The sequence below is a fragment of the Ammodytes marinus genome, assembly GCF_949987685.1.
Source record: "Ammodytes marinus genome assembly, chromosome: 20".
Classification (NCBI taxonomy): Eukaryota; Metazoa; Chordata; class Actinopteri; order Uranoscopiformes; family Ammodytidae; genus Ammodytes; species Ammodytes marinus.
In genome coordinates, this window is record NC_137224.1 from 14,289,573 (window position 1) to 14,303,080 (window position 13,508).

Consider the following 13,508-nt stretch of genomic DNA (forward strand, 5'->3'; position numbering starts at 1 on the left):
AAGTTGCATGTGCACTTTTTGGGAAGAATTTATATAGAAGCCTAGTCTACGATGACATATTGAGGATAGCATCATAATGCTGTGGTTCTTGGTGTACGCTACTGTACAGGCATGTGCTTTGGTTCTGAATAAGACTACAACTTCATCCTTTTTTTGTATTATAAAACCTTTGTTTTCACATTCTATTCAACATCTAAATAAACGTACTATTCCTCAGTATTTCCTTTTTAAGGATCATTAAACAGAGAATCATAAGTTCCAAACACACTCTTGATATAACATGTAAATTAGTGGAAGTGTTCTCTCAACAAACACCAAGACAGACTTGGATATAGTGCAATCAACTTCTCACCTGCGAGAAGAACATTTTTTCAGCTACCAAATATGATGAGTGATACATGAATTCAGTTCTAAACATTGTAATTGCATTAGCTCAGTGCTGGGTTGGTTTGTGTGGGAGGGACTATATTATGAGAGTCATGCCTTTCTGTCAGAACTCCTTCATGCTCCACTAATAGACGCACGGCCCGCCCTCACATGAGCGCTCTTGTGACAGCCACTCTCTGTCTTAGGCCCACTGCTTATCTATCTGCCTATCGCTCAAACCTCTGGCCCCCCAATAAGGCAGTTCATTAAACCCTTAATCCCTTCGGGGAGTTAGCGGAACAGGCCAGAGTTTTTAAAAGTTTGCTTTCCTCTTCCACAGGCCCCCGCTCTATCAGCCACCCCCCTTGTGTAGAGAGACCGACTCCAGCTCCATATCCTCCTGGCTTGCTAGTCTTTCATCGTGCCTGCTTTATTGGCTGACTCCTGGCTAAAAATCTGGCATGGCTGACTTCTTCTAATTGATGTGCTGAGCTCCCACTCTGCATCTCCTCACGCTCTAGGAGTTCCTCTCGCCCCAGAGGCAATCCCTTATCCATTCCCTAGTGAAATAATTTCCTATGGGGCAAAGTATTTCACTGTGCGCACACAGACCACTGTGAAAGCTGTGCTTGTGCCTCAAAAAAAGAATGCATGTGTCAGGTAGTGAAACCATCACTCCTAAACCACATGCAACTTCCCCTTTGATTGCAGGAAACAAAAGTATGTCAATAACAAAACAGACAAAACATGCTGCAATCAACAGGTTGAGGTGCATTCCACAGATTGTAAATCTGCCCCATAATCTTTGTTGGACGCCAAAATTCTGTCTGTCAGTCAATACCATTAAGATGAACCACAAAAAGAAATTAAAACAACCCTGGCCTGCACATATGGAATCCGACAAGTTTCCAGAGTTAATCCAGGCTTAACCTTTTTGCTTGCTGCATTTATCTGCCAACTGATTGCTATTCAGCCCAAAGGTGAGCGCACAACATGCCAATGTATACAGTGTCAACATCCTGTTGTTGCCTTATCAAGACATGCCTCAAGCGCAGCACTGACGTTGAACAGATCCATGCGATTGTGCAAATAAAGACGCAGCCTGACTGCCCTGACTCGACACTGGACAAATGTCCTCAGAGAGACGTGAGCAGGGAGGAATTTAGAACGACCAAACCAAAATAGACGAGCAATCTGACCTCCCCCTTTATTTTGCTCTGTGTGATTGATTTCCATGCATTTTGCGTAAGGGCTGGAGAACACCTGATCCTTAGCCCCCTCTGGGCCTAACTCCCTGCCTTTAGACATCAGGAAAGTTGTCGCTTTGGAAAAAGTTGATACGGGGAAACTGCGTTCCTCTTTATTAGAAAAGCAGAAAAAGATACACTCCAGCGTAAGGTGTGTAATTGCACTGACAGCCACCTTTTAATCACTGTCATGTATGTCTCTTTATTTGTGGTACAGTTGCCTTTTAAGGATAATACCAAAATACCAAAAAGAACTGTATCTGATTTTCAGTCACTGCCCAGCAATACAGTAGGGGGAAAAAACAAGTTCCGGCCTTTAAATGTGTATTCCCCCCAGACCCAACTGTAAGCCAACACCGGCCTCTGTGTCAAGGGACAAAGACCCTGAATGTAGTTGTTGCTGCTGCTGCCCCCAGAGTCCTGTGCTGCAGGAACCCACCAGTCTTCAGCCCACACAACACACATGGAATGCAATTTGCAATTTATCTCCCAGTTTCCTGTTTCTTTTCCTCACTAAACCTCCCCCATCGCCATACGGTCCCAGAAAACACAAATTCCCCCCTTTCCTTCTCATATCCTTATTCCTATGTTTTTGTTTCTGTCTTATAATATTCATTTAATTGAGGAAGATTAAGCCCACATACTTATATAACTTCTTCCCTCTGCTTTGTGGTCAGTCGTATGTATCCCCAATGGCTCCACAGAGTCCTGTCAAGGCATCCTTTGAAAGAGTGCTGTGGGCTGCTGGGATGGGGTGGGGTGGGGTGAGTGGGATGCTATGTGGAGTTCCCTGATGTGAATGTGCGATAATAGAAAATGGACGAGGCGATTTTGGAGCGCTGTGGCCAGACAGAGCGGAGCAAAACGTAAAGACTGAGTGTAACAGTATGCTCCATTATAGTCCCATTAGCCTTATCTCCCTGACTTTTTACTGTACTTACTCAATGGGCTTTGTGTAAAAAAATCTTCAGACAGTGGATTGGTTGGAACAGACTGAAGCAAACCAATGTGAGAACTGCACAGTACACACAGTACACTACACGCCCCTTGTGACCAGGCCATCAAAACAACTAGATGTCATCTTTGTGTTGAATTTTTCCATGAATATTTATCCACATTAGCTAGACTGGAGAACAGAATATATGCAGACAGAGCAGGACATTGGTTGAATATGAAACACAGCACGCTCTCTCCCGGTGAGCCCTCATCGCTGCACGGCGACGACAGAGCCGGTCGTTGCCATGGTGCTGGGAGTTGCTATGAAGCCAGTATGTTCTGAGGGGTTAGCAGTCTGTGAGAGGAAGACAGTGTGTTCTGTTTAAAGTCCAGCCAGGGCTCGTGCTGGGCTCGGATGACCTTTCACAGGAATAAAACATGATCTACTAGTAGCCTACAAGGCCCTGTCCACAAAACCAGCAATCTACTAAAGAAACATGCACATATTCATGCACATGTGGAGAGTAACACAAATGCAGCCTCAGAACAACAGCAACCCTTTGCACTATGGCTGTTATTGCTTGGCTCTTGGCCATTCAGCCAAGTTAACTTTTTTGGCACAACCCGGGGAGACAATAGATGTTGAGCCTCCAAATTGTCCTGCGTTAATTTGAACTGGTCTGGCTCAGAAATCACAAATCTAATTTCAGAAGAAAGTATACAAATACATGAGAAAAAAATCAAATAATACGTCATTTTGTTTTGTATATTAAGCTCTGGCCTGAATAATCCATTCAACGCATCTGTTCCCACAGAAAGACATTGCAATCAGTATTGTATGAGTACCGGACACTCCACACATCTGAATGGACAGTCATATTAGCCATATCTTTCCTAGCAAATGTCCACCACAGCAGGGAAACAACTGACACCGGCTTATCTAACAATCCATTTTGGTATGAAGGGGAGATATGATACATGCGGTTCAGTTTGATGTAATACAGGATGGAATTCCCATTAACACAGCCCCCATGGACCCCATATGTTTGTTCTATACATCTAATATAGAACAACTGGCCTGATGTTATATGATACCTCCCTACACAATGGAATTGTGAATTGATATTTTATGACTTCTCTAGGTTGCTGAGCATTCCTTTTCCCCCCTTTAAATCTTCATTAATGGGGCAGCAGTGTATACATGCATCCATGTGTACTGTCTACACATTGTCTGTGTATTACAATATATTTGAGTATTGGTTCACATTTCTTCGTCTGGATGCAGAGGCTGTATGTCAGCATCCACATGTGTGTGTTCTTTGAGTGTTTGGTTTGTGTGTGTGTGTGTGTGTGTGTGTGTGTGTGTGTGTGTGTGTGTGCGTGCATGTGTGTGTGTATGTGTGTGTGTGTTTATGTGTGTGTGTGTGTGTGCCAGGAAGGAAATGCAGCAGGGGTTTGGTACCCGCACAAGGTCCTGCTGTTCTTCAGGTCTCTGTTTCGTGCTTAGTGTAGGAATGTATCGCCCGAGGAGGAAGGCGTGGCTCCCAGAACTCTCCCACTGTCCACTGGCACCTGTTTTTCAGCTTAGCTTTCAGGCAGACTGATAGAGTGATGGGAGACAGCGGGACACACTCACTGTGTTGGAGCAAACAAAACAGCTGTTACACTAGCTCATGTTATCCATACAATGCTCCCAACATAACAATCAACCCTCCACAGTTTGTCTTTCTTTCTGTTAAAGGAACATTTTCCAACATTTTAGAATTGGGGAGAAAACGTTTATTTCCTTTCATGCAAAGAGTTGGTTGAGAATATTGATACCAAACCCGTGAATATAAAACTGCAGCCAGTTGGATAAGCTTAGCATAAAGACTGGATGTGGATACAGGTAAAACAGCTAACCTGGCTTGGTCTGAGGTAAGAGAGTCCATATACACAAGCACCTTTAAAGCTAACAAATAACACATTGTTTTTCATGTGTCCAATCCAATAAAAAAACTACACTATAAAAATGACAATTTGAGGTTTCACGAAGGGGTTATGTGCCAGACTATTTCTTGACGGCAAGCAGTGACTTTCTGGTAACCTTACGGTGACAACTCTACTCTAGACTCTAGGAAAGCAAATGACAAGTAATAAAAAGTAAGTGTTAATTAGTGGTCATAGGTGCTGGATATAGGCAGGTGTATTACCATTGGTCAAATCAAGGCTAGCTGTTTCATCTTGTTTTCAGTCTTTATGCTAAGCTAGGATAACCATTGGTAGATTATCATATAGATATGAGATCAATATTGAACCTCTGTCAGAAAGGAAGCAAATAAGTATATGTCTCAAATGTCTCAAAAACTATTCTTTTAAGATGTCGTTTGGCTGGAAACAAGTGTTTTCATGCTAAAAAGTAATTCACAACCCACAGTATCGGAACATTTTCAAAAATGTTGTGAGTGAAATGCATCTCTTAATGGAATTTATAACGTGCTAAAAATGCACTTAGAACGGAGTAGTTAATTCACCTCCTGCAGCCCCTTGTCAGTAAAGCACTCTGAAGCAATAAGACAAATCATTGGTCGTGAAGAAAATCCCAAACGATAACAACAGATGCCCTTTCTGACACCTTTTCGCTTTCGGGAATTGTTGCATTAAAAGTGAGAATGTTAACAGGAATGTGTGATGGATGCGTGGCAGAGTTAATCATTTATTACGGGTGGAAATTAAGCTTTTACACTTGCCGCACAATGGTCCACTTTCAGTCATGTTTAATCATTGAGAAAGGGAGTCACTCCATGAAGCATTCCAATTCACTGCCCGTAGAAACGTTTGTTCAAAACGAACCATTCTGTGCCAAGGAGTCACAGGTATAAAGACAGAAATGTTTGGAGGGAGTCAGGGTTTGATCTGGCTTTGGGCCCAAACAACTGATAACCTTGGGCAGGAGCGCTCAGACTGAAAGATAAAGAAAGCAGTAACCACAAGAAGTAAATGCCTAAACCTAGAAATTCATTATTCATTCAGTGCAGCTTGGGTATATGAAATGACTATAGGTCTTTAAGGGAGTGTGTGGTTGAAACAACTATTTCTCTGGGGAATGACACCAGCATGACCTTTAGCCAGAGCTCAGTCATAACAAGACTCTCACTGTGTCTCTTCCTCAGACCACACTAGTTATTGGTAAAGACTGTTGCCCTGTGCTCAAAAACAAAAGGGGGTCAATAGTGCAATTCACCTTAGTCAAGATGTTCCACTCCTCCCATGAGACACATTAACCCAGAACTTGATACTTAACAACCTAGTAAAGCGCCCACACCACCAGTCACTTGACTGCAAAGTTTACCAAAGGAGCAGTTATCTGTCTCCTGGACCTAAAGCAGTCGCCGTCTATCAAGAGATTGCTGCATTATCGTTATGGGTACACAGCAGAAAAATCACACACATGCGAAAACACTTAAATAGGTAAAATAACAGTCTTATCTCTGGAGTTGAAGACAGGATTGGGAATAAAGGCTTTCAATTGGCTCTGAAAGTCACGTTGCCACATTGACAAACTAATTATATTCCTATCTAGTGTACAGTCACTTAATTTGATTATTAACAGCCCCGCTATTCTTCACCCTGGATAAAAGGGGAATACATGGGGCAGTAAATCTGATGCACGGTACTGTGACCAAGCTTAATGTAATCTGTTGGACAGACCATTGAATAATGACACAATCTGGAGGGTAGCGGCAGGAAATCTGACCAGCAAACGCAATGCTATAGCTTGCTCCCACATCGCTCGTCCTCGCTCCTGTGGTAAAGTGAACTGCAATGATTTACAACGCTCCTTGGAAGGCCTCCTTCCTGTCTGTGAAGTGTAGCTATAGGCTGTCTGGTTGCTCGGCCCATGCACACTTCCCTGGTCATCCCCTTAGACCCCCTGTAAACACTGAGGATAATTTTTTCCTCTTGTCTTTTGATCTTCTGTTCGCGTTGGTTCCTCTGTAACCACATGGTGCCATTTTGTTTAGAACTGGTGTTGTTTGATTACGTGTACTGGTTTATATTGAACACATGTGTGTTGGTTTCTTGACAGCCAAACCTGTGGTCCAAGTCCTTTGTTTGTTTTGAGTGTGCTGAGGTCAGCGGATGGTTCATATTTGATTGGTGGTGAAACAGCTTCCATTTTAATAAGGTTAATCAGCTGACTGACTTTTTTTTTTTTTTTAAGATATTTTTTGGGCATTTTTATGCTTTATTGACAGTGCAGAGGGACAGATGTGAAACAGGGCAGAGAGGGGAGTGACATGTAGAGAACGACCGCAGGCGGGAATCGAACCGGTCTGCTGCTGGGCCCGTCCCGGGGGGGGACGCCCTACCAACTGAGCTAAGGGCGCCCCCTGACTGACTTTTCTGATGAAGAATCGGGAGTAAGAACTGTTTCTATATTGTACCCTAATTCACATTCGAAATACTTTTTAGTTGGTGGACACTTTGAAATGTCTTAAGAAACGAGTGCATCTATAACACTAACACCATTAAAACAACACAGGATCCAGTGTAGTGCTGTAGATAGGCTCTCATTGTGAGGGATTTGTGCTAAAAGCGTGTGAAAAGGACCTAGGTCATGCATGCCGTGTGTGTGTCCAGCCTCCTCTCAAACCAGTGTGTGAATCCACTCAGTCCCTATCCAGTCTGTGTGTGTGAATACGGAGTTGAGCCCTTTGTTTCCTATGGCAAGTGGGGCTGTACTCTACAGACCTGCACATTTTCCACTCAATTGAATGGCTCTCCTAGATCATTAAATGTCCATTCATTAGCGAGGGGACACTGGCAGGGACTCGGCAGTAAGGCAAACACAGAGAGGCCTGTCTGGGGGCACTGTCTGTCCCTCACACTGTGGGTGGTAGTAACCTTCAAGTACAGCACCTGAGATAACCATTGTCATGTTGAAAAGGTGCTCAAAGGTAGCTGTGATTTCTATATGAGCAGGCACATGCCAAAGTTTCATTTAATCGACACTGATATTGACTGTTATATATTACATTTCCAATTATATCAGTTTATCCATACTTTTAAAAGTTTCAACCATTTATCCATTACATTAAGCTTACTATTCTAAAGGTGCTCTGACAAACTTTCAGTTTTTGTTGATTCTTCCGCCCCCTTTTGGACAAGAGCTGTAGTGTTTTTACTAAGCCGGCTGTCGGTGAGCGTCCCCATGACAAAGGCATTAAGGAAAACTATTTAAAAATAGAATTATTTTGCACTGATGGTCTCGTTTATAGTTACGTGTCATTTATGATCACCAGAAATATTTGAAGTTCCTTGTAGCACCTTTAACTTTATATTCATAACTTAACGCTTACTATTTTAACTGTATATCCATTACTTTACGTCAACTAGGCCTATTTAAACCGTTCTGTTTATACTAACAGCTAACTCTTTGCGGTCTTTATCCATTAGCAATTTTAACCACTTATCCATCACTTTCAGCTAAGGGTAGTTTTAATTCCCTCTCAACACTTGGTGATGTGCTGTTTCAGCTGACTGGTTCAAATCATAACTTACTCCACAGTATGTTCATATACCCCCAAGGAACTGTTAAGGTACTGGTTGAGATGCAAGTACTCAGCTGGTCTGTGAATCACTGCTCTGGTCCGAGCAGTCACTGGTGTAGGCTATAGGCCTTGTTTCCCTAGACAAGGCTTCATGTCATTGCACTTCCCCGTGGAAACCAGATCCAACACAAAAGCCTGTACCGGAGAAAGGGGAGTAGAGGTAGAAGTGGGGGAGGAGGGCCTTCACCTCCTTAAGCCAGATATGCTATTCATGCAGAAAGGTCCTCATGGTCAGGTAGATGATAAAGCGGCTACAGACTGTCAAACTTTGTTTCAACCTGACTTAACAACCTGATTGACTCAACTGGGCTACTATACATGTGAATAAAGGGGTAAGGCTGCAAGTTTACAAAGACAAAGATGAGAGACCACGGTGGAGTTTATTTGTAAGCTGAGGAGGTAAAAGGGGGCAGGACGGGAACTCCCGAAATCTGCCGTGCTCAGGCATGCCTAGAAAAATGACAGCTTTCTACGCTGTGTTAACAAGCCCGACCAAATAACTAGGTGGATGTCTTACACCAAACCTTTCTGTGATTTTCCTCCCAAGGCATTCGAATCTAGTTTACACCTACTTTGTGTCAGGAACTTTAGAGTTGAAATAATGTGTATCTTAATATTTTTTTATTAATAGTTCATCTTTAACATAAAATTGAAGTAATGTCTTATGGATTGGAATTTTAAGACTGAGCCTAAGGTCCTGCAATAGGTTTATGTATTGAAGATGCATGCAGTGAAGATCACAATACAAATCTAGTAGACTCGACCTTGAACGGCGGTCTTTTTATACATGGCTCTCTCTACTACATTCATTACTTTGTTTTTAAAGCCATTATTCTTGACTGGACCAGTTCCCCTAGACTTTCACGAGACAAAAGTGTTGCGTATGAAGCGACGTGGAGGGCAAAGCTTGCTAGAAACATCCGGATAGGCATTCGATTGTGTCGATATGAAAACTGTGTCATCTACAGTAGAGATAATCAGCAGATAGGTTTCATCTTGTCCTGCATGCGTTTCAGCCAGTGGCGTGGCGTGGGGATTTTTTTTGAGGAAGCCAAGTGAGACAACACCTTTAATCTACATGTTTATTGGAAGGTGGGGGACAGAAAAGGGTAGGCTACGTCGCAGCTTGTATTTAATGTGACTACAAGAGCTATTATAGCGCCTGGTCACTTTACCAGGATTTACACGCCTGTAATCTGTCCGACACCGCTCGTTCGCTCTCTCTCTCTCTCACTCACTCACTCTCTCTCTCTCACTCACACACCTCCTTATCGTCTTATTAAATTATACATTTTATTATAAATGCACCCCCCCACCCCGACCGGAAAGCACAACTAGCCGCTTAATGCCCAATGCAGATTCAAATTCATTCACAATATAATTAGGGGACGTTTTAGGCTATTTTAAGTTTCACGTTCACGTGAGACACGACTCACACAATCAGTTGTAGGTGCTTGACATACACACTTTCGAGACATCCTTTTCGTTTAAGCCAAATATTCATTACAACACTATAGCCTACTTAAGACAACCCAGAACAACTTCAGTGGATATACAGTAGGCCTACCAATGCAACTTAATCCAGGCAATCAAGGCACAATTAGCAATAAAATAACACAAAACACAACACACATAGCTACACAGACAGTTAAGGGAACAGTTAACCCGCGCCGGGAGAAGGTGTGTATTTTACTCACTATGTGTAGAGGAAGGCCATTAGCTGAAGTTTGCCGCTACCAGCTAGCCACTCGGTGCAGACATAGTTCTCCTCACGGAAAGTGCGATCAACTTTCTTTCTCTCCACACGCATTGGCCTGCCGTCAGATTTGATTTTTAATGGCTTCTCAATTGGCAGTTTGGTAAAATAATTTGTTACTAAATACTCAAAATCTCCACCCTCCATAACTGTTCTTGCTAATATGATAACAATGCAAACATGTTAATCTCCCGCTATTGTTATTGTTGTTAAATTTCAGTGACGTTGATAATGATGCTTTGATTTGATTGGTGTGAAGCCAAAGGCCGAGTGGCTTCCCTTGGCACCCTCCTGACACCCTCCTGACCAATCACAGGAGGGCAGTGTCCTCACCTGATTGGTCAATTCTTTTTCTTTTTTTTACCAAGGGAAGCCAGCTTGGCCTGGCTTCCCTTGGCTTCCTCGCGGACATACAGTGTGCAGTGTCGTGTTTCGCCGCGTCTTCAGAATCTAAATGTAAAGGGGCGCTGTTTCGCGCATTGTGAAATGCTCAACGTGAGGAGAGAAATGGGGAAGAAATGACAGCAACACAGCACCAAAGATTACCGAAACTGTTAATATAAATGTTTTTATTGGATGACAACTACAGCCTAAAAAACAGGGAAGCCTGGCTTCCCTTGGCCTCCGGGAGAAAACGCCACTGGTTTCAGCCTGAGCCAAAACAAACATGCTGGGATCAGGGTGGGGCTTCCTGCTTGAGAATCCTGAGAGAGAGGGCATCTCAACCCAGCGCACTCAAGGAGAGAGTATATAGCTGTAACCAAGGCTACACATTCGCTCTTCAGTGATAAGCACCAAAAGAGATCAGAACAAAAGAAGGGGTCAAGATGAACTGTGGGATACTATGGGCACATGGGTTGAGTTTAAAATGAGTATCTTTGGAAAGGAGTATTGATGCAGCAGATGGCTTTGAAATACAAGTATATTCTCACTCTGGTACGCATACTCTCGCATTCCCTTGGCTTGCGGCCCACTCAGAGTGTGGCCTTAGTGATTTGAAAGTTTGAGAGGAGGGCGAACAAAGAGGTAGTAATCAAATAAGTCTCTCTCTCTCTCTCTCTCTTCCTTTTGATCGCTCCTAGAACAGCTGTTTCTACCGCCGCTCTTTACTCATCTACTCTTGGCAAAGTGGAGCCGGAGAAGACATGCATTCTTGTGGATAAGGCTGTGGTTGCCATGGGGCAGGGACACTTGTGTATACGGGTGTCTCTCTGTGTGCAGCGTCTGGTGCTTGAGCCAGCTCTCCAGGAAAAGATGGAGAGCAGTGGGGGTCGATGGATAAAAAGTGAGTAGCAAGAGATGGTAGAATAGACACAACATATCAGTGGTAGGAGAACATCTTGCATAAATAAATAAAAAAAAACTCACAATATACAAATGATTAGAAAGACACAGGAAGGGGATTTTTACGGGGGATACAATAGATCTTGATGAGGATATTTCTTCAACAGTGGGTTGTACTGTACATCAGGCCATTGTCCAGGTCCCTATGGTTGAGAGGCTGAGTCGGACCGGGCCACTCAATTTGCGCAGTGCACTGTTGCAAACGCTTGATTGAGATGGAATTCTATCCTGGATCAGACAGGCCTCTTATCTCCATCCAGGAGGTTGTTTGCTTACATCCATTGATTTCGAACAAGCTGAATACTTGTGTGTTCTAACATTAGGAGGCTTGATCGAATAACTTCACTTAAAACTCTTTGAAATTAATCGTTGAAGGTAAATATTAGAGAATGAATAAGAATACTTTCCTGATATGATCCTATTGTCTCATACATGTATTAAATCATCGCTCAGCTGTTAATATATTCAAACCCATTTCTCTGTTCCGTTTTTATATAACAGGATGTACAAATGGATTTAGATTCTTGCGATGTAAGTGTGAGATTCAACTTGTTTAGCTAAAAGGACAACCGCTGGATCCTGAACTGATGCTGAGGACCCAGAAGGGAAAGAAAAGATGCTTTCAGACTGAGAAAACAAAACAAACTCACAAATCACATTAAAGATGACCTATACTGTTCATATGGTGGTTCCTATACTGTTCATATGGTGGTTCCTATACTGTTCATATAACAGGTTGCGAGTGAGGGAGTGAAGGAAGTGTGTTAATCACCGTGCGTGACTTCAGAGAAACAAGGGTCATTAGTGCTCCATTGAGAGCAGCAGAAAGGAGAGGAGACACCTTGTTTTTCAGCTCACAGTATTGTGTTGGTGAAAGCAGTCCTGCAGGGAAGCATTAAGCTTCAGTGTAGGTTCTGGACATGTTTATGCTCATGAGTGTGTATGTCTGTTTGGGGAAAAAGGGCATTCCCTTTAACATCTGGCCACATGTGTCTTCCATTAGCTTTTTGACTCCTTCTGCAGCTGTAGACCCCCGGGAACACATTACCCCATTGCCTTACCTGCTCTCTCTTTTTTTCTCCGATCGACTTGAGCGAGCAACATACACACACACACATCATCTCTGCCCCGGTGTGAAGCAGCCTGAGAACTGCAGCAAGGCCTCCCATTCCATGTAGCTGAGCCAACTTACAACACCACTGGGAGGCTGCAACGCTCACTTGTTCCAGAGAAAATCCCAGATTCAAGTTGAGTATTTTTAGTTGTTGAGGGATGGGAGCGGTGAGCTGTTGGCGAGTCGCAAGGGAAGCAAATGACTGTGTTTTTTTTATACCCCTTATGGCTTTGAATTCTACTCCGTGCTGATATATTGTACACTTTAAATCAGTGTCCAAATGATGCATTTTGAAGATCACACACCTAATATATATCTGGTAACATTTAGAGGAAATACTGAAAAGATTGTACTCGTGATGACAAAGGAGTATAAGAAGTTAAAAGGCATCAGGTGATTTTCCCCTGTCTGGACACACAGATCTATATTATACAGACCGACAGCTTAAAGACCTTGACTCATGCCATTTTCTCTTTTTTATCTCTAATCATGACAGAGGAGGAAGGGAGGAGGGAGAGAGAGAGAGAGAGAGAGAGAGAGAGAGAGTGAGTTTGCAGCTAATATGCTTCTAGTTCTCCCACTCACGAGAGTACCCGACTCCCCGAGCGAGTGGAGTGGACCATTCAATGAGATCAGCACAAACTAGCCAGTGGCGCTTCATTATCTCAAGGAGCTCCACACAGTGCCGCCTTGAAGTTTTTTTTAAAGGGGAGATGAAATTGCGTTGATGGCAGCGGGGGCGTAGGAAGCAGTGAGGGGAGTTTGTTTTTTTGTGGAGTCGTCAACGTCCCCCCTCATAATTAAAATCCAAACATCCCCCTGCAGTGTAGGCGTACGCATGTAGGATTACGTGACATGTTTGTGTGTGTAGCGGTATATGGATCAGTAGGTAGTATACAGTACATGCATGTGTGATTCCCTTTGTTAAAGCTATAGTGTGTAACTTTTTCGTATCAATGAATGTTCGTTACGTACAAGCCATCACCAAACGAGTTGACTCAAAGTTGATTAAGCCTATCAGCTCCAAAAAACTCTGTGTATTTCTCAGTATGGCAGTGTTTACAAACTGGTATCACCCTCTGACACTGGCGCAGGAACTTAGAAAAATCCCCAGAAGCGTAGAAGAAATGTTAACGTTGTTGATTTTACTG